The sequence below is a fragment of the Ceratina calcarata genome, unplaced genomic scaffold (genome assembly GCF_001652005.2).
Source record: "Ceratina calcarata isolate Rehan_Ccalc_2016 unplaced genomic scaffold, ASM165200v1 scaffold297.2, whole genome shotgun sequence".
NCBI lineage: Eukaryota > Metazoa > Arthropoda > Insecta > Hymenoptera > Apidae > Ceratina > Ceratina calcarata.
The window spans coordinates 1,278,482-1,298,088 of NW_017152138.1; the positions used below are offsets into that span (position 1 = coordinate 1,278,482).

Genomic DNA, 19,607 nt, shown 5'->3' on the forward strand with positions numbered 1-19,607 from the left:
CATCTCGTTTCATGAAATAAGTATCAAAATTCGCTCGAAAAATGACTCACACCCTTACATACATAATGACTTTAACTATACTAAATGAAACTATAAATAAATAAATAAATAAATGGATAGTTGCAACGATCAAGTCGTCAGACTGCGCACCGTGACAAATATTACATCGACAGGGATGAAATCGTTATATCCATGGAACGGAAAGAAGAGGAAGAACGAGACGAGCGTTCCCGCTCCTTCGAAGATTAGACCCGGCGCTTCACTCCGGATGCATTGATACGATCTCGAACTCTGCTAACGAAGTCACCCGGTATACTATACCCGGCGCATGTGGAACGGGGGTGGGCAATCAGCGACGATCTCGTGTGTGTCTGTCCAGTGTACCAACTTAACGACCATATCAGATAATTTCTTATAGCTTTGTATATGTATAGGAACAACGCACGTGTGCATTTATTTTTTATCATCGTCTATAGGCAGGTTACAATGAATCATTTCCATACTTATAATTAACCCTGACCGACGCGATTCGATTCCGTGATACCCCATCGTCTACATCACTTTTTTTTATACAGGAATCTCTGACGATTACTTTATACGCAGTTCATAAAGTAAAAAGAATACAAGAATTTCTTTCCTGAATTCGCAAAATTTGCACAACTGTTCTATTTTATTAATAAATCAGTATTTATTCTCTGTGTACCAGAAACTGTTGAAATTCCACCTGACGTGCGACTAAAACGTGAAAACGGAAGAGCTTACGAAATAATTAGAGACTGGCACAGCCTCGTTTGAAGTTACGTTTTTGGAAAATGTTCCAGCGACTAACAATTAGAGACGCGGATCGCGGCCGATTTCTCTCCATGTACGAGCAACAACGCAACGGGGCGAGCTGCTTCTCGCGATAATCGTGAAGGAATCGCGGGCGAAGAAGCACAGCATCGCGTAATAAATTTCCGCGACGCGCTCCTACGCCAAATACGACGAGCTCGAAATAATTTATTGCGTCAGATACAAGACCGGGAATATTTCATACGCGCGTTTAATTATCGCGCGCGGCGTGCTGTTAAGGAATCCGCGGGATTCCGCGATCGAATAAACTCGTGCAAAGCTTCAAACTGATCGTGGAAATAGTTTTTGTTCATCTTTTATGCTAACGATTCATTGTTTCGATCATTTACGAAACATCCACAGAAGACTGTAGATTTTTATGCATTCATGGTATCAGATTAAAAAAGAATTTTTTTCTATTTATACATCCACCTTGTGATATCCTAAATATTTTACTGCGATAAGAAAATTACAAATGCATAACATCCGCAATCTGGTAATTATCGTTACAGATACATATTTTTTCTTATTTACTTCAAGCGCGCCGCCTTCTCTGTACGAACAGTTGAGAATTCACGAAACGATCATGAGATAATGGGTTGCATATCGTATTTAAGAATCACGCTTGGTCGTGTTCTTTTTCTGAGTTTCTTTACCTCAGTTCGTTTAATGTAGCCTAAGTATTTTTAATTAAACAAAAATTCAAGGAATACTCCCTAACCGAGAATTATAGTCTGTATTGTTTCCATGATAAATTCTTAATTCGCGAATAATTTTTGCGAATAAGTCTGAGAAATGAGGGTAGCTAACTTGAACGCTTCTGAACTTGAAAGATGAAAAAGGAGCTAACCACCCTTAGCACTTTGTCATTCCAGGTAGAGAAGAACTCAATTACAACCCTTAACATCCATCACAAATGCTCGCAGCAGCCTCTCGTTCCTTTTCACCTAAAGCGTACCGTCTGCGAGCCAGAAGAACACGTGGGATACATGGGTGCTGGTGGGGGATTAGTTTACGCACCGAAAGGTGGGGGTGCGACGAATATATAGGGAGAGGGAGAAATGTGTAGGTGAAGGTGGAGGTAGAGCGTGAATTAACACCTCTACCGCGCCATCAGATAGCGGCCGGTGACTCCCCTCGCCCTTTGGAGAAACGTCAGACCGGACCCCTTTCCTCGAAACGCGCCGATGGGGGGTGGGAGCGGAATCGGCCGGGCGAGGGGAAGAGGGAGTTTATAATTGGCGGCGTGCGTATGCAAGCCGGAGGAAGAGGAGAGAGAGGTACCAAAAGGAAGATGAAAATGTGGAGAAGAGGCGACGAAGAGATTTGTTACCCCGGGATTCCCATACACGCGCGCATACCGGCAACGATTCTCTCGCCGAGCGTATTTTTTACTTGAGATCATTCTCCCTTACCTCTCTCCTCGCGTATCCGCGCTTGTTAAGTCGTTAAAGCGAGGTTACACGATTCAATTTGATTACACGATCCGCGATCCATTCGGCAGAGGAGAATCGATGCTCGCCCGAACTTCATCGGACTGATTAATGCAGTTAAATTGTAGACGCTAATTATTTTATTAGAGACTTTGCAACGGACTCCGTAGATTCGAGCGGGACATTATCGAGAAGATGAACGGGACAGCGGCCAATTAGAAACGAGCGCGTACCGATCGGTATCATCGAGAAATTCGACCAACAGCGCGACGTCGAGACAAGGCAACACCTCTATCGCAGTCCTTATCAAACGATATTCAGGAAACTTCCAATTCCGATTTGCTGAATACAAGATAAGGGACAGATAAGTGGGACGTACGTTCGATAAGACGAGAGCTACCCCGCGAACTTTATCTCTAGAACACGGAGGTTCGAGTTGCTCGCGGAGAAAAAAAAGAGGAAAGGAAGTCACGATGGTAATTACAAACACATACCCGCCGGGAGGAAGACAGAGAGAAGGAAAAAGGGAGGCGGGCCGTTCGCAGGTGCAGCCCGGTTTAAACGTAACCACCGCGTTATCGCGACGCGGTATCGGGTAGCGCGGAAACAGAAACGAGAAACTAGAAAGTCTTTGTCCCACGACGGTGATAGCAAGCAGCGGTGACGTTAGAGGTGGGTATAGGTAAGTGGTGTGCTGGTACTGAAAATCCAATGGTACCGGCGTACGTGTGGGTAAGGGGACACGGGGGGTCGGCCCAGGGAATAGGTAGGAACATTTGATAAGGAGACATTAGCGACCCGTATGTGATACCGTGCCGTCTGATAAGCGACACACGGGCCTCTGTCTTTTGCCCGTGCGTTACGTTCGTTTTTGACGACACCGTCAGGGGAATCATTCCGGATTTTATTTAACTGCCCGCGCGAGGATCGACCAACCCCTTTCCGAAACACTTGTAACTAAAAATTATCCTGTCATTTTATTTAATACTACGAACGAATATTGTCAGTAGCTAATCGTATTTTAAAATCGTCGGACTTTATTCTACGATCTCACAATTTATGTACCCATTAAAAAACAACATTACGACAGCTTGCATATTATGATACTTAGTTTGTAAACTATAAAAGTGAATGCAAATTGAACGGAGGAAAATTGAAATCTCAGCGATAGACTATCAGGAGATTGGTAACTCGAATTCAGTAAACTCGTAACGCCGTACGTTAAGAAGAGAAAGGTCGGTCGTATAATCGGTTCCCGTAAAGCAGGTGCGAGAGCGTACTGAAAAAATATATATATATACTTATACATATATCGTTAACTGTAGACGCTATCGTATCGCTGCTGACCACAACGGTAACGTTCTCCTATCGCACCCCTATGTTAAGTGCGAGCTCTCGCCGAGGGTGGTTGACGTCCGTCTTTCGCAGGCTAGAACACGGCCCGATAATTCCCTTAATCTACTGGAAGGGAGACAATTAAGGGTATACGGACCGTGGCTGTTGGAGCAATCAGCTCGGCGTACCAAGACTAACGTCGCGGTAAAGATATTAATAAAAAGTAACAGGAATATCAACGAATCTGCACGATCCAATTAAAACGTCTACTTACATTTTGCATTTAATATGGTAAATTACATGGAATAAAGTAACAGTACATAAATAAAGATGTACAAAGTTCACAGTTTAAAATTACAATTCTTTTTGTCAAAATTTCTAAAAATGCTTCCAATAAAAGTTGTAGATTACTACTATTGCAAAAAAGGCTGTATACAATTTTGTTCTATCTCGAATACTGCAGGTGTAATCGACTAATTGTTTCATTCATCCCATAAACCTGCCACTCTTTGTAATTTCTTCTCGGTAGTGCGCATGCAATAAAACATATGGAATTTCATTTTTCAAATGTTTCTATTCAGTATCACATTACTGAATTGATCACAAATGCTTTACCAAGGATAGTACTTATAATTCCCGTGCAATTGCATGATTTCACAAGTTTACATAGGCGTTTCTCTCCCTTCAATTTACGATCGTAAACCTGTCCAACGTCTCTCAAGATCGTAATCGAGAGCATTCTTCGGCAACCGATTTTACGATAGCGAGGGCAAACGGAGACTATAAAAGCACGAGATATCCGTTGATCATCGTAAGTCGTCGCGGAGTCGGGCGTTTTATGTCCGCCCATAAACCATACGCGCCTCCGTGTCCCACGATACGAGACGAACGAGAGAAGAAGCGTCGTTCTGCACCTCCGCCGTGCTACGAAGTGTCTCAGCAGACGTGCAGTCAGCCACCCAGGAACACGTGCGAAAGCGAAACCTCTATCTCGAGTAATCCCACCGGTTCTCTCCTGCTAACGCGAGCCAAACGATGTCGGCAGATTAATTAGTATTTTGATTTACATTAAAACATTGCTCGATTTTATCAGCACATAAATTACAATATTATTTGTAAAACTCAATACAGATTTAATGCATTAATTTAATAAAAAAATTTATCTCTACCTGATCGAAGCGAAATTCGTGTCAATGAAAATGGTTATGACCAAAAAATAATTCTCGATAACAGTGAAATGTCCAATACTAACGCGTTTCCAGCCGGAACTAAATAAAAGTTGTCAGAAATACCGAGGCCGTGGTCGATTGCGTGGATGCAATCGACGACTCGCGGATATCAGCGAGGGAATCGAGGCTATAATGGTTAGGTGTCTGTTACACCTAGCCGCCGATCGTGGTGAAGTAATAAAACGGGTGGCCCGAGTATGGCAACCGCGGATCGTTCTTCTCCTCCGTAGGGAGGAGAGCGAGACCCCCTCCGGGATATGTATCGCTCGCGTGAGTAGCCACGCGTAATTGAATCAATCGACGATTTACTACCGATTCGCGCGCGCTGCCCGGAGCGGAGTGACGATTAATCTCACAGCCAAGCACGCCCAGCGAAATATGCTGTTATTTTCGCTCGGGTCACGGGTATTTATGAAGATACCGATCGGCCGTCGTAATCACTGTACGCGGTCTCCGGATGCTAGAGGTAAGATCGCACCGACCAATTCAATCATGTACTTTATAGATTTTTGGATAAAAATTACGTATAATCATCTCACAGATGTTGCATATCTTTTAATTGATCTGATGTCGAAGTGAATCGTAATAAGCATTACTTATACTTGTTAAGAAAAAATTCTATTATAATGTATATTAGTTGGTAAAATACAAACGTGAAGTATTTATGAATAAAAATATTAGATGAATTTTCTGATATTTAAAAAAAATTTTATCGAACTACTCTTGACGCGATATTATAAAGCAGAAAGAGAGAGAGAACAGATGGAAAGAAATAAAACTAACGGCGGCCTATTAAAATTCCTTTTACCTTATCAGAGCCAAGAATTTTCATCGAACGCCCGCCGCTCGCACGATACTTTCCTCTTTCCCGTTACACGGAAAAAGACGCGAACGGAAAACTGTCAGCCACTCGATGATGGAAATAAAAGAATGAAAAAGAAACGTGGAGATCGCGAAGAAAGGAGAAAGAAAACGGGCCGTGGCGCCAATATCAGCGCGCGGCAGGAAGCTGCTTTTTGTAATGGCGGGATGTGGCTCTTTTTGGCCTTTCAGCCGGTGGCTTTCAGGGCCTTCCACCGTGGCAGATAATGAACGAGCACCCTTGCACTACCAGCGACTCTATCTCCTCTCTCCGTCGTTCTCTGTCCCTCTCGCGCCACGACCGTTGCTCTCCAGCCCTCGCCCCCCCTCCACGATCCGCCACCCTCGATTCACCTACTCCTCGGCCACGATGTCAACAGGTGGGCAACGCGGATGCTACCTAACCAACGGGCCTGGCCCTGTCGATTCGAATCGACCACCACGGTTCTTCCTCCGACTCGTCGAGGCTGTCGACACGCGTGCGAGAGCCTCGCTCGCAAGCTTCCAACCGGGTGTCGTCGTCCCGCTTCGCGCGACCGACGGGGAAAAAGTGAGTACGCGACACAGGAAATGACAATCGCGTGACATAAGTCGATGCCGGTTTAGATACGAAAAGAGAAACTTCACGCACTGAGTACCTACCTACCTACCTACCGCATTCGAGTTAACTAAAGTGTTTCTGTCCCACAAAACTTTCCACAGTACATAGCTCGCGTGTACCAGTTTGTCGTGACAAGCCTCGCTCGACGAGAGCACAATGTCAATTTTCGAAAAGCTCTATTAATATCTAGGTAATATCGATGAATAAAACTATTAAAAACTGCTATTAATAATCGTGCAAGTTGAACGTAATAAGAATTTCCACGATCAAAAATAAGTTTCGCTCCGTACGGTTCATAAGTTCAGTCAACTCTGGGATATCAAGAATGATCTCTCGACACGTACGATCGACCGCAATAAATTCGTGTCAATAAACTCTTCTTCGACTCCGGCTTGTTTCAACACGTATAAATGCTACATTTCCATTCCGAGTGCTTCGTCCTATCCATTCTATCGTTTCTACGGAATAGACCAATGAACACGACTAGGTCAATACTTTGGAATTTCACTCGATTCACGTATCGAAAGTGGATTGCAAGCGTCAAGCTGTAGATTAGAGCCGCCGCTGATCCAATAAACGCATCGACCGGTACCGATCAGCGAATCCGAACCACCTAATCAGAAACGAATCGAGCGTTATCGAGCTACGAGGCAGACGCGAGAGAGACGGCTTCTTCCGCGGATAACGATAAAGTGTTTTTCGAACAGCGAATCAGTGTTAATGGATGTTTTCACGCGCGCGCGCACGCGCGGAGCTGTGCATCATGGGTGATAATTTGCATCGCGGAATTATTGACAGACATCGCATCTCGAGTTTTTAATTCGTTCCACCCTCCCGTTGCCCAACCCCTGTCTTCTTCTTCTACTCGTCGCTCGGCCGCTGTGCTTTCTCTCTTATGAGCTGGAAAGCTTTCACTCGCCCTCTTCCTCGCTTTCTACAACGATAACGAGCCGACGATACCCTCGCGGTGATCTCTGGGACAAGACAACAATGCAATCGGCACCGTCCGGGCGTCTGATCGTTGGAAAACAGTCGGCTATCGAATGTGCGCCGTTACGAGGAAAAATAAATAAAATCCACGAAAAGTCGTACTAAGAGATTCTCCATGATCGATCGCGACACCTGATCAACGATGCTCGAGACAGAAAACCGAACAGCGTCGCAGGAATCGATCGAAGAACCAGTTGGTGAAGACCGAGAGAAACTCGATAATTCGGTATCTTCGGGGAAGAGGCATTTTTTCGATACGCTTGTGAACGTTATTTTCCGTTCACCTTCTCATCCGACAAAAGTGAACGAGAAGCAGAAGAGAAAGAGAGAGAAAGAGAAAGCCAGAAAACTGTTAAGTGCACGAGTGAACGGCGCGAGGATTTTATAAAAAATGGCCTACGAGTTGTTGGCCGTCGATAGGATATCAGTTGATGGTCAGCCGGACGGAGATAGCGGTAATGAGCGACGAGAGGAAAGTTTCCATCGGGCGAATAACCAGTAAAAGGAATCGCGGGCGAAAGAGCGGGGAGAGAAGACCGGATGATGGACTGATTACGCTCCACGGCCGAGATAGCAGCTCGATAGAAGAGAACTTCTACGAATTCCAAATTCACTTCCCGAACGATTCAACGCTCCGAAACCGGCGCGGCATAACTTCGGTCTCAGGAATTTTTAGTGTAAACGAATAATTTCGTTGACGATTCACGAACTCGCGCAATCCGGAATCAACGGAGCTTGGCTGTTCGAGATAAGGAACTTTTCATTTGTTTATACTCGGATATAGAGATGATTCACGAAGCCTCGTATAGACTAACATAGACGTGGGCATGCATACGAGAGAATAACCAGATACACGATCTACGAGCAAATTACGATCGTGAAACTAGAGATCGTTCGATGGGAATGTTTGTACAAAAATCTTGAACAAACGATGATAAATGCATCGTCGGGATCATAGATCTCCGAGTGGTCTTGCATTATTAGCGAAAAGGATGTGTGACGCGATGCTCTGATCGCGCCCCCCGGCCCCGACAAAGGATACGAAAACCGTATCAAACGGGTCGGCGCGGCTCAGCGGCATTGAAGTGGTCGCGGAAGGGTTGGACGGTGGATAGTCGCGTGGACGAACCGCAGGATAGAACAAAGGGACCAGGCGCAGGGAGGCATAACGATAAAGGGAGACAGACCGATCCTGCCGAAAGTTAAAAGGGAATTCATCCATAAATAAGCGCGGCTCTCTACGGGGTTTTGCCTCGGCGAGCCGTGGAGCGGGCACGGATCAGCGCGCGATCTCCAACGGAATAATAATGCGGGTAAAATAAAACCGGCCTCCCCCTCGAACGACTAAGACAACCGTACGCATCGCGAACTGTGAACACACGCGTCAACGCGTACACCGCGCCGCGCCATGTGTGCATACACGGAGAACCCATATAAAACCCCCATAGAGAGATGGGAAGATCAAACACTGAAATTACAGCATTGTGAGCATTCTTCTTACGGCCACTCTTCTCCTTCTTCTTCTTCTTCGTCGTCGTCGTATTCTTCTTCTTCTTCTTCTTCTTCTTCTACTTTCAGTTTGCGTTTACCGATAATGGCATCTTTCTCTTTATCTCTCTCTCTCTCCGTCACACGCGTGGCCAACAACGTTTCACTTCTTCCTCGCCCTCTCACCCTCGCGTTCGCATAAACACACACTTGCCGTGCCTGCATAAGGCTCCCTTTATTATCAAAACCCGGATCGCGTGCATATTGCATCGGTGCACCGAGAGGGAGAGATAGAGATAGGGAGGAGAAGCACCGAGCTCTCTTCTCTGCATCTATCCGCGTACATCGAAGTCGTAGCTGTAGCCACGCTCGTTTACTCCTCCTACTTCTTGTTCCAGGCCTCTTTTCACGGACGAGTCCCGCGCTTCTAAAGCTGTCCTAAAGCTGTTCTAAGTACTGTCCTCCGGACGATCACCGCGGAACGATCGCTAAGGTAGGCATACGGAACACATTTGGCAACGATCGCCTCGATGAGCCGAGCATGATCCCATGAAAATTACGAGCGGTCTCATACTTCCACCTATTCAGAGCCGTAACCTAACGATAAATACACTACAGCCTGCGTACAACCGTAGATCCGTTGCTCGGATAAAGGTGCGTATCCACTTGTATCGTGTCCTCGTATCGTATCATAGTTGCATATACCGCCGTTCATTAATCTCATAACGTTAAACAGAGTGAGTCAATAAGAATTATTTTAAATAACAAAATATACTGATTTAATTGAAAAATCTTATAAAAATGAGGAAGTGTCTTTAAGATAACAGGTGCGAGCAATGTGTGAAGAATAGGAATCGATTGAATCGCCTAATGTCCACGAGATAACAATTGTTGTCGACGTAAATCTTAAGAAAATCCTATGCCCCATTTCTGTGTTTCGAACGCGACTATTTACGATTGATCGTTTCAGTTCGGTCACTTATGGCGACGGATTTAACGGATTTAACGACCACACCTGTCCCCGCGTGGTCCCTTTTCCTCCTCTATGCAGTGAAGCCGGCCGATAAGAATCGGAGCCGAACTGTGAGAATCGGCGAGGAAGGACGGCCGATCGACTCGGAGACTCGGCCAAGTCTGAGAAGAGAAGCAACATTCGAGAGATCGATCGGTCCTCCGTCGTCGCCGGCGAGCGGACCGAGAGACGAGGGCACATGGAGGAGGAGCGCGTTTCCATCTCGCGGAATGCATTAAGCCGGACGTCGTCCTCGCGAATGGAACCAAGTGAGCGGCTCGCAGACGATTTTTAACCAGATAGGATTCTGCCTCCACCTCCTACGTTTCTCCGTTCTCCCTCCGACCCACCGCTCTCTGTTCCGTCTCCTTGCACCCCGTGTATGAACGCAGAAAAAATAAAAGCGTCCCCTCAGGGTCGGACAAAAAATCAGCGAGCTCTATTTTCTTAAGTGTATTTTATATTGACATTGTACTATTCGCGAAAAGTATCAATAAGAGAACTGATACCAATTTTGGTAACGAGTACTCATGTATAAACCAATGAAAAAGATCTATCAGAAACACAGATTAGCTTAAGAAATATGATATCCATTTATAAGGCCTAGACTTTGTATTCCACTTTAAAACGCATAAAGATAATTAATAACAAAGATTTCCATGTCTATTTCGTTTAAACCACCCCTGGCGAACGTGCTTACTCCTACGGATATCCGTTGGTAGAACATGTTGGCCGAGTTCACCCCGAGGGGGTCGCCCCGTCGAAGAGAAAGAAAAACAGAGATAGAGGGCAACCCCAGACGATGCGTAGACTGATAAAACTACGAATGATAACGCTACTCCCCCGCCCTCAGCTCCGACCGCGTCCGCGGTCCGTCTGTTTCTGACTATCTGCAATAATCTCGCGTTTCCGTGTACGCGGGAACTGTTTCATCTTTAAACCCGAATCCTCTCGCGTGGAACGTTTCCAACATCGATGCTACTTGTTATGGCAAGTCAGTTTACTGAATATCTTCCAAGAGACTCGGAAAGAAACAATTATTAATATTAACCGCGACAAACTATTAGGTGTATAAATTAATTCATAGGCCATTTCTCCACAATTTTCTAGTCTATGAAATTATTTGTATACACAATATTTTAAATTCTACTGGAAGACTCGAAGAGAAACCCTATCAGTGACGAATTTCTTCCATCTCACTGTGGGATTTTGCTATAATTCTTGCACGTCGAATCTGAACTTCCTTTAAGCCGCAACCGATCTCGCATCGATCCGCGACTCGGTAACCGAACCGTGCCGATAAACCGAGGTATCATCACCAGGTCCCACGATATTCAGCATCGATACGCGGTTACGCGTCAACACCAATAAACGTACCGAGACGTCACGAGCGGGATAAAAGTCGGTTCATCGATACGCAACCGAGATTTTCCCCTGGGAGCTCCCGGGGGAGATGGGTATCGATACCAAGGGTCGAGATCGTAGTCTCGAATCAAAGCGGTTACCAGCGCTGGATACGAGAGTATACCGTGTACGATTGTGGCGAAGGGCAGCGTGCAAGTGTAAAGGGGACGTGCATCTCCTTATGGCCGACGAGAAGACAGTAGTCCTTTCTCGTAAGAGATTCGCGGCCGATAACCGTGCGTCCCGTTCGCTTCGTGTAGCTTCAAAACCCTTTGACTATGTACCTGGTACTTCGTGTTACCACAAACCGTATGCTCCCACTGTTCTTTTCGATTCAGGAATACTTAAAACATTCAGCGTGACGAATCATCGATGCAAACAATTTTTACGAGTCTCCTCGTCAGAGAGATTGGAAGAAACCAATATTTTTAGAGTAATCAATCAAATGAGCAAGTGAAGAATGACCACAAAGAAGCGTGCAGAAGAAAGGGAACCAACTGCATACAATACAGAATGCATACGTCGCGAGTAAGTACAGACATAACAGCAACGGTGGCTGCTGCTTGTTTCTCGCTCTTTCTCGCGATGTTAGCTACGCTCTCGACACGCTTGCTAATATCGGCGATAAGATCGAGAGCCTGCACGTCGATGGAACACGACGAAAGAAGCGACGAGTGGCGCGGATATGCTCGCAGCATCGCAGAAAAGGAGAGGCCAGGCCGAGAGCCAGGCCAGGTAACACGGTCGCGGGTATAACGCTATAGGTGAGTACCGAGCTGTGTTATAGCAATCGAGCGACGTGGGACGCGCCGCTGACACCTCTATACAAGCGCCAACGTTCCACCTAATTAACGCCGCGGCCGCGTGGCAATGCCGTTGTCAAAATAACACGACGATCGGTCTTGCCGATCGACACTGACACGTACCATTAACGGCCCTATCGGGTTAGATCAATTAGAGGGGGCCACCTCTCCCCCAAAGAAAGGGCGAAGGAACGAGAGCTTGCGAAACCCGTGGCTGCAACAGACCCGAGTGCATCGAACGCCACTCTATGTAAATAAGCCGTTTCTTTTTCCCGACTAGGATCAATGAGGTGTTAGCCTCAACACACCGGATAATATATGCCAGCGAACTCAAATGCGAGCTTTGTGCCGACTCGTTATTTATTTGGATCACCGCCGCGTCGTAAGACCCCAGCATTTCCTACGTGTAAATAATAGACTGTCTGTTCTTTTTCCAAGTCGTAACCCTAGATTTTTGAGTGTAACAATATTTTGCAACACTGTTACAAGAAAATAATATTAACGCGACCGTCTTTTAGTGGATTGAAATTTCACGCCAGGATTAATACGGTAATAGAGAGATTACGAGTGGCATGATTTTTAGGCCTCGGTCAATGGTACGAAATTAGATAAGATAATTTATAATGAGAGTCGCTGAAATTCTTGAATCTCTCCACGCCCCGTTTACGTAGCGCGAGTTTAAAAAGGCAGAGGAGCGTCCTATTGTACAAGTAGCCAGCAACGTTAGCGACGACGGCGTTGCAATTTGTCTTCTCCTCGAGGAAGAGTCTAATATCAATTTCTCAGCGGAGACTGATTACGTTGAACCCACGCGATCGGTCTCGTCTCCTCGAGCCTCGGTTCCTCGTTCCCGACGCAACACATCATTCGAGGCTCGTCGAACAGCGCTGTTTAAAGTGCGAGCACGTGGGTGGCTACGGCAGCCACGGAGTCAGAGCGAGACGGGTACCAGAGACGAGACGAGGAAGGTGGAACGAGAAGGAGGAGTCTGGCGCGAGAAAGACGAACGGAGAAGGAGGACATTTAAGAAAGACTGAGGAGCGGCATCACCTCATTCCACCTTCTTATCTATGGATCTCCCGCAGGGAATTCGTGTACGCGTGTGTGAGCGGCTCTGAACAAATACACGGCCGCGTATATAAACGGTTGATAGGACGCACACGAGCGGGACAAAAAACGAGGGAAAGAGCGGCTTCGATGGGGAGTTTCGTGACGCCTCATGCGTCCACCATAAGGCCAACGAGCAGACGATTTTACGGTCGATATCGAGAGTATCCTACCTGGTCTCGTATAAAATGAGAAAATTTCGATGCGTCGAAAATTCGTATCGCTTCATCGTTCACGTCGTCCTGTTTTTAAAAACAAATTCACGATCGGTCTCGTATCATTAATCGTTAACAAATTCAACGATCGATCATCTATCAGATTACACGATACAGAATTTTCACTCGACGGCGATAAGATCAGGCAACGGTTACCGAAGAACCGCGTGCGCGGCATATGCAATTTCGCCGCCGTCGATTCTATCGTTGCCGAGTACCGAGAGCTCAACGAGCCGCGATCTCGCAACTGCGAGGAGCACAGGAACGTAGGAAGAGATGACGCGATTCGACGCGAGATCAGAACGGAGGTGAATTATGAAGACAAACGTAGACCAGAATCGCGTGACGACAATTACCGCAGTGAACGCGCGGAGGAGAAGCCTCGAGGTGTTAGTAACAATGCGAGTGGCACAACGGTTGCTTCAGACTAGGTGGCAACCGGCGCGGCGCGGTGGCCGCCGCCTTATGGAGGGACAGGGAAAGGAGTTTGTACGGCGGCACTGAAGGTGTTTGCCGAGCAAATACGAGAACGGGCAATTAGGTCTCTTCAGACACGGCGGCGCGCGTGCCGTTGTTTGTCCGGCTAAACAAGATATTATTATACCTCTGCCGCTTGCGCACTCGAGGAGATGAGACCCGTTCTCACCTGGGCTTTCTGGTATCGCTACGGGAAACAAATAAGGGGCCTGCGCCGCGTGTTACGATGCTCAGCCACGTGAACTTTACATGGAAACCGTAAGTAGTACAGGAATGGAGTTTTACGACCGTTGTCATTCTTCAAAAGTTACATAGTCATCATCCTATTATTATACTTTAACGCTGAACCTATCGATAGTTTTAGTATACTAATAATAACATAACAATATTAAAAAATAAATTTGATTTTATTTTTACTTTTTATAGAAGCATTTAAAAACGATAATTAGACTCACGTATTAGTGTTTTTAAAATAAACATTGCGTAATAAAAATAACTTTTACTTTTGACAATAATTTCTACGATAAGAACTGAACCAAAACTGTTTGTTAATAATAGTCATTATAATTGTTATCCTTATCCAACGAGACTGCGATTAAGCTTAAAAACAAGAATACAAGTAGTTTTATTTGGTCGGCTCGCGTGCATTGTACGTATCCGGAGACAACGGGGCCAATAGGCGCAGTTTTATTCGGTCTGGCAGACCTTCATGGTTTAATTGCCATCGAAAGGTCGTCCTTAATTTCGCGTTATCTTGATCGGGAGAGAATTCGAGGCCGGTACCGCCACGAAATGATCGAGGCGCCACTCTTATCTGAAGAGGTACGGATAAGCCCAATGATTGAGGAGAAAAGGAGCTACTCGAGATACATACCTCGGCGTCGGCGACCGACAGGGCAGAAATTGTTGAGAAATGACACACGCGCATGGGTATGTAAAACACATATGCGTTCTCAACCGTTTTCTCTCTGTCCCTGTGCACAAGACTGCTTTTACGTACGATACACTACTTTTATATAAAATAAATCATCTATAAAATGCAGCTCAAATAAGAATCTCTTAGATCAACAATTTCGAATATCAAATGCATGTTTCAAATGTTTAACAGATACAATTTCATATAAAATTCGCAGTCTATCGACGTTGTCGTCAATGAACGTCAATATAGTTGGCGTACCGCTAGATTCGCCGGTTTCGGAATTAATCAGCGTATTTTTGGTGCATATTGCACATGGTTCGGTTTCGGTCCCGGATTTCACTCGAGACCCTTTGACACGTTCCCGCCTATCATCTCGTGGATCGAGGGGGGAATTAAAAAGAACGCGTCGAACCTATCGCAAGCGAATCGTTCGCGGAATACTCCAGTTGCGAAACCGAGAGAGAGAAAGAGAGAGAAAGAGAGAGAAAGATGATTATCCCGCAAACTGGTGAACGTGGCAAACAACGAAACAACAGCAACAACAACGGCCAAATCGTTCTGACCGAGATCAGATGCGATCTCCTACGCTACAGGGCCCCTCTCTCTCTCCTCTGTATCGCGAGAGAGAAAGAAAGAGGGACGAGGGGAGAAGAAGAAACTCTCGTTGTTCCGATCAGTTAACGCTAATGAGCGATATATTTGGAAGACTGGCAAAACTGGCCGCGCCGCAGCCGTTTTCATATTGCGCGAGCAGAGCCGCGTGCATGCCTGCGAAAACAGTACGCTTTTAATGCTCTTACTGTCGTACGTACACGTGCTGACACACACAATCTCTCTCTCTCTCTCTCTCCCTCTATCTCTCCTCGCTTCTTTAAACAAGGAACAATAATTTTAATTAAAAAAAAAATTTCGCTTTCGAAATTGATAGCGGTCGGAGCCACGTTAATAGTCCCGTTGACCTGAAAATCGTAATTGATGAAACCGAGCTACCCACCGGTCGAAATCTTTCATCTCCATAAACGAGAAATAAAAATACCATCGCCAGAGTCGTCGACGTTTTGACTAATTTCATGCGGGAAAAATTAACGAGCGATGGCTCGACAGATGCGACGCGAATAAGTCCGCCAGCGAAGTAGTCGGGACGCGACGTTTTTTCCATCGGGACAATTACAAACGGCGAGGAGGAGAGCGCGTATCTGCCGCGCAACGTTTCAACGAGAGACAAGTGTTACCCGTATTAGGTCTCGTACGTCAACGTGGACACGTATACGCGTACGCGGGCGCGTGTACGCGCGTGTAATCGCGATCGGAGAGGCGAGGGAGACGAGCCGTACCGACGGGCTACCCTTGCTACTACTCCCGCTGTCCGGTTTATCTCAAGACTTGAGAAAACGCAGACGCTTCGTGGCGAGGCTAATCTGGCTGGTATCGGGGCCCTAAAACCGCCGCCAGGATGCCAGAGACAACGGTTAATAGGACAGGGAACCGTGTCTACCACTGGAATGCCAACTTCGCGAGCACCGTGGAATAAACCGGAGTACGTGTACTACAATTAATTATAACTCCCAATGTAATTTAGACCACAGATCTGATGAATTTATAAAAAAAATTATTTACATGGTATAAAATTCCGCAAACTGGTCAATCACTGATAGAACAATTAGTACGTATGAAATGTATTAGAGGAACGAGTAAGAAGAGTCTCCCACTGTAAATCGGAAACAAAAATCGCTAATAGGGAAATCACGCTATCGGCCGGTTGCATCGTCGGCTGGAAAGAATCACAAACGTTCGTACATACGCGATTAAAAGCTGAACAATGCCCGAAGATTCCGTGGATCCCGAAGCAGCGATTCGCGTAATTAGAACGGTACCACGTATAGGAAGGATATGATCAGATTCTCGTTTCTTTTCCCCGGCGAACGGCCCACGATCGCGACAAAGGAACCCGGCGATAAGAGGCGGCGGTCGACGCAAATGCACGGTGATAGCCTCGCGTACGTATCCGATGTACGTACAACAATTGTTTTTCCGACGGCGAAATACGCGAGATTATTCATATCCACGCGCGTCCATCGACTGTGCGCTCACCGTTTGTCGATTAGTCGTCGCGATGCTTTTGATCGCCGGTTCGTACGAACGTGACGCTCGCCGGGTTAAAATCTACTCTATCGCCGGCTATCAGCTCATTACGCTAATATTCACTCGGAATGCCAGACCGATACGGTATCTCGATCGTGCCTCTCGCGATTCGCAAAAGCCTTTTTACGGCGGCTCCCCGCCTCCGTCCACGCGTGCGTAAAACTTTTTGTGTAAACACATACACCCGACGGTGGAACGTACGTGTTTGCCCAGAGTCGGTGCCGGTTTTAGGTTCCCCAATACCAGAACGGCGGGCGGCACTTCACAAAATCGAATCTGCGAAACCGATCGCGAAAGCTTATCAATTCGATTTCGGTTGCGAACGCGCGATATTACGCTTGCTAGTTAAATGCCTTTAGGGTCGATGTTTCGGTGGCCGCTTTCGATTTTCGAGTCGGCGATAGCCGAGTATCAAATAATTCAGCTTCTAGTTGTCGCTACCAGATATCGTAACGACCGGGAGAGATCCGTCAAGAATCGTTTGACAACGTTAAGCTCCACGGTACGTCCTCGATTCGACCGTTACACCGATAAGTAACGTAGAGAGGGAGGAGAACGTGAGACAGGAGCTCGACGGCGAGCTCTCTTCGCTTAACACGAAACACATGTCGACCGCATCAGTCGCGTTCCCACTACCACTGACTATCAAACCTTATCGAGGGTAGGCTATCAAAAAGTTCTCGGAACAAACGTTCGACCACGAGATCGGAACGGCGATGAAAAGTTGAGAGAAAAAAGGGTGAACGAGACCGAGCATAAAAAGGCAAAAGGGGGCCACTTGTGTCCAGCATCGGTAGGTACATCGCGGTTATCGGCGTAAAGCCGCGTTTACACGCGTGTAAAGCTGGTACCGAGGCCGGTTGACACCGTCCAGAAAGAGCCTCGGAGAGGAGGCAGCGGAAGAAGAAGAGGAGGAACACCTAACATACGACACACACGCGGGTACGGGATAAGGGAGAGAAGAGGAGAAACTCGCGGACACCATTCCAACGATGCCAGGGCCGTGTCGTAACAGGCTGGAGTGACACCACAATGCGGTGTAGCAATTTGTAGGCTCGCCCTTCGTCCTTCCTCCCCTGTGTCTCTCCAAGACTCTCGAGCCTCTCGGACCACGGCCAGCAGCCGCCTCTTCCTCCGTCTGTATTTATGAGCCGAGCTCAGAGAACGCCTGTATCGGTTCCTCTCGCGCGCGTAAAGGTAAAGGCAGGAAGGACGGTGCAGGGCGCACGAAACGAGTACACACGCTCCTCCTCTCCTCTCCTCACGACCGAGATGCACCCGCGAACGAACCGTGGAGAAGAGGAGACCGCCGGAGAGAGACGCGCGGAGACGAGAAAGGGAACGCTAGAGGGATGAACACGGAGCGGATCGAGAAAAGAGAAGAGCTAACTAGACGAGATCAGCGGCGCGATAGTCGTCTTCCGTGCGTTTCTACCTTGCGGAGAACGAGACGAGAAGGTCGACCGAACCGGGTAAACGAGAGGGATAGAGAGAAACATCGAGGGGAGAGACACATCTGTAAGCAACGGTCGTGGATTCATGCGTTTGCGCGGAATAAGGGACCCAGGCGAGGAAGATAAGGGACACTGATGGACCTTCCTTCTTCTTGTACCTCTCCTCTTCCTTCCTTTTTTCCGTCCGCTCTTCTTCTTTCCGACCCACGGGCAACGCACGGTTCCCTTCCCTCCGCGTTCCTTATCTTGTTCCTCTTCTCCTGCTTCTTCCCTCTACCCTTTCACGTCACCCGCTCATTGCACACACCGGCGGCCGATCGACACTGATAGCCGCGACGACTGTTCGCGGGTAACCGGCCACTACGAAATTTGCGAGCCTCGCTTTTGTGCCTTCCTTCAGGATTCATCACGAAACCGAAGTACCACCTTTGTAACCGATAGATTCGAGCAAGAGATTTCGGGAATCTTTAAATACGACCAATTGAATAGTATGACCGATCCCGAGGGAGAATAATTAACCATTTCGCGTGTAGAACATACTGCTTTGCAACAGGTGCTTGCATAATTATAATTTGTCACATTGTTTAAAGCGTCGCTTATCTTTTACTAATTGTATACTCTTATGACTATACTGACTATTTTTAGAAAATGACTGACTAATTTTAAAAAAAGGGAAAACTCATGCAAAATACATACGCAATAGTTTTTCTTCTTAAATCATGTTATCTAAAATAAGGATTTTATATAAAAATCCGCATTTGTGGGAAACAAAAGGGGAGATCAAATACGATAGAAACGACAAAAAAAGTTAAATAAAGGTGAGAATCGGTAAGCAGGCAATCGCAATAAGAAAAAAAGGAGTCGTAACGAAACGATCCTCCCCCGGAATAGTGTTTAACCCTCTCGTTCCAACAAAAAGGAACAACGCTCCCCGCAGATATTATTTACTGGCAACACGATTCAATAAAACATCTTATAAAATCATTGGTTATTAATTTGACGGCTGCGCGCTACGGGGGGTGATTGCTGCTTCTCCGCGGGATGCCTTTTATCCCTGGCATCGTCGATTACCAACGCGATACAACCCAGGGTTCTCCTGCTACGATGCCACGGCTCTTCCACGCATTGGGGATTCGATGACTCCCGACGACGATGCGTTTTCAACAGAAAATAATCGTGATATAAATGGGTGCGATGATATTACGACCTGTTAAAACGCACACTAAGTGTTAAGTAGATCGAAAGGGGTGCAAAATTATTTGACGTTGACGATGATAGGTTGCAGTGTACAGATCTGCCTTCATAC

At 46.6% G+C, this 19,607-nt stretch overlaps 1 protein-coding gene across 1 annotated transcript in view; it reads right to left on the reverse strand.

Moving 5' to 3' along the window:
• The window catches only part of ush (Zinc finger protein ush), a 144,497-nt gene that overhangs the window by 120,631 nt on the left and 4,259 nt on the right, over nt 1-19,607 (reverse strand). The gene's annotated exons all lie outside the window — the stretch shown is intronic.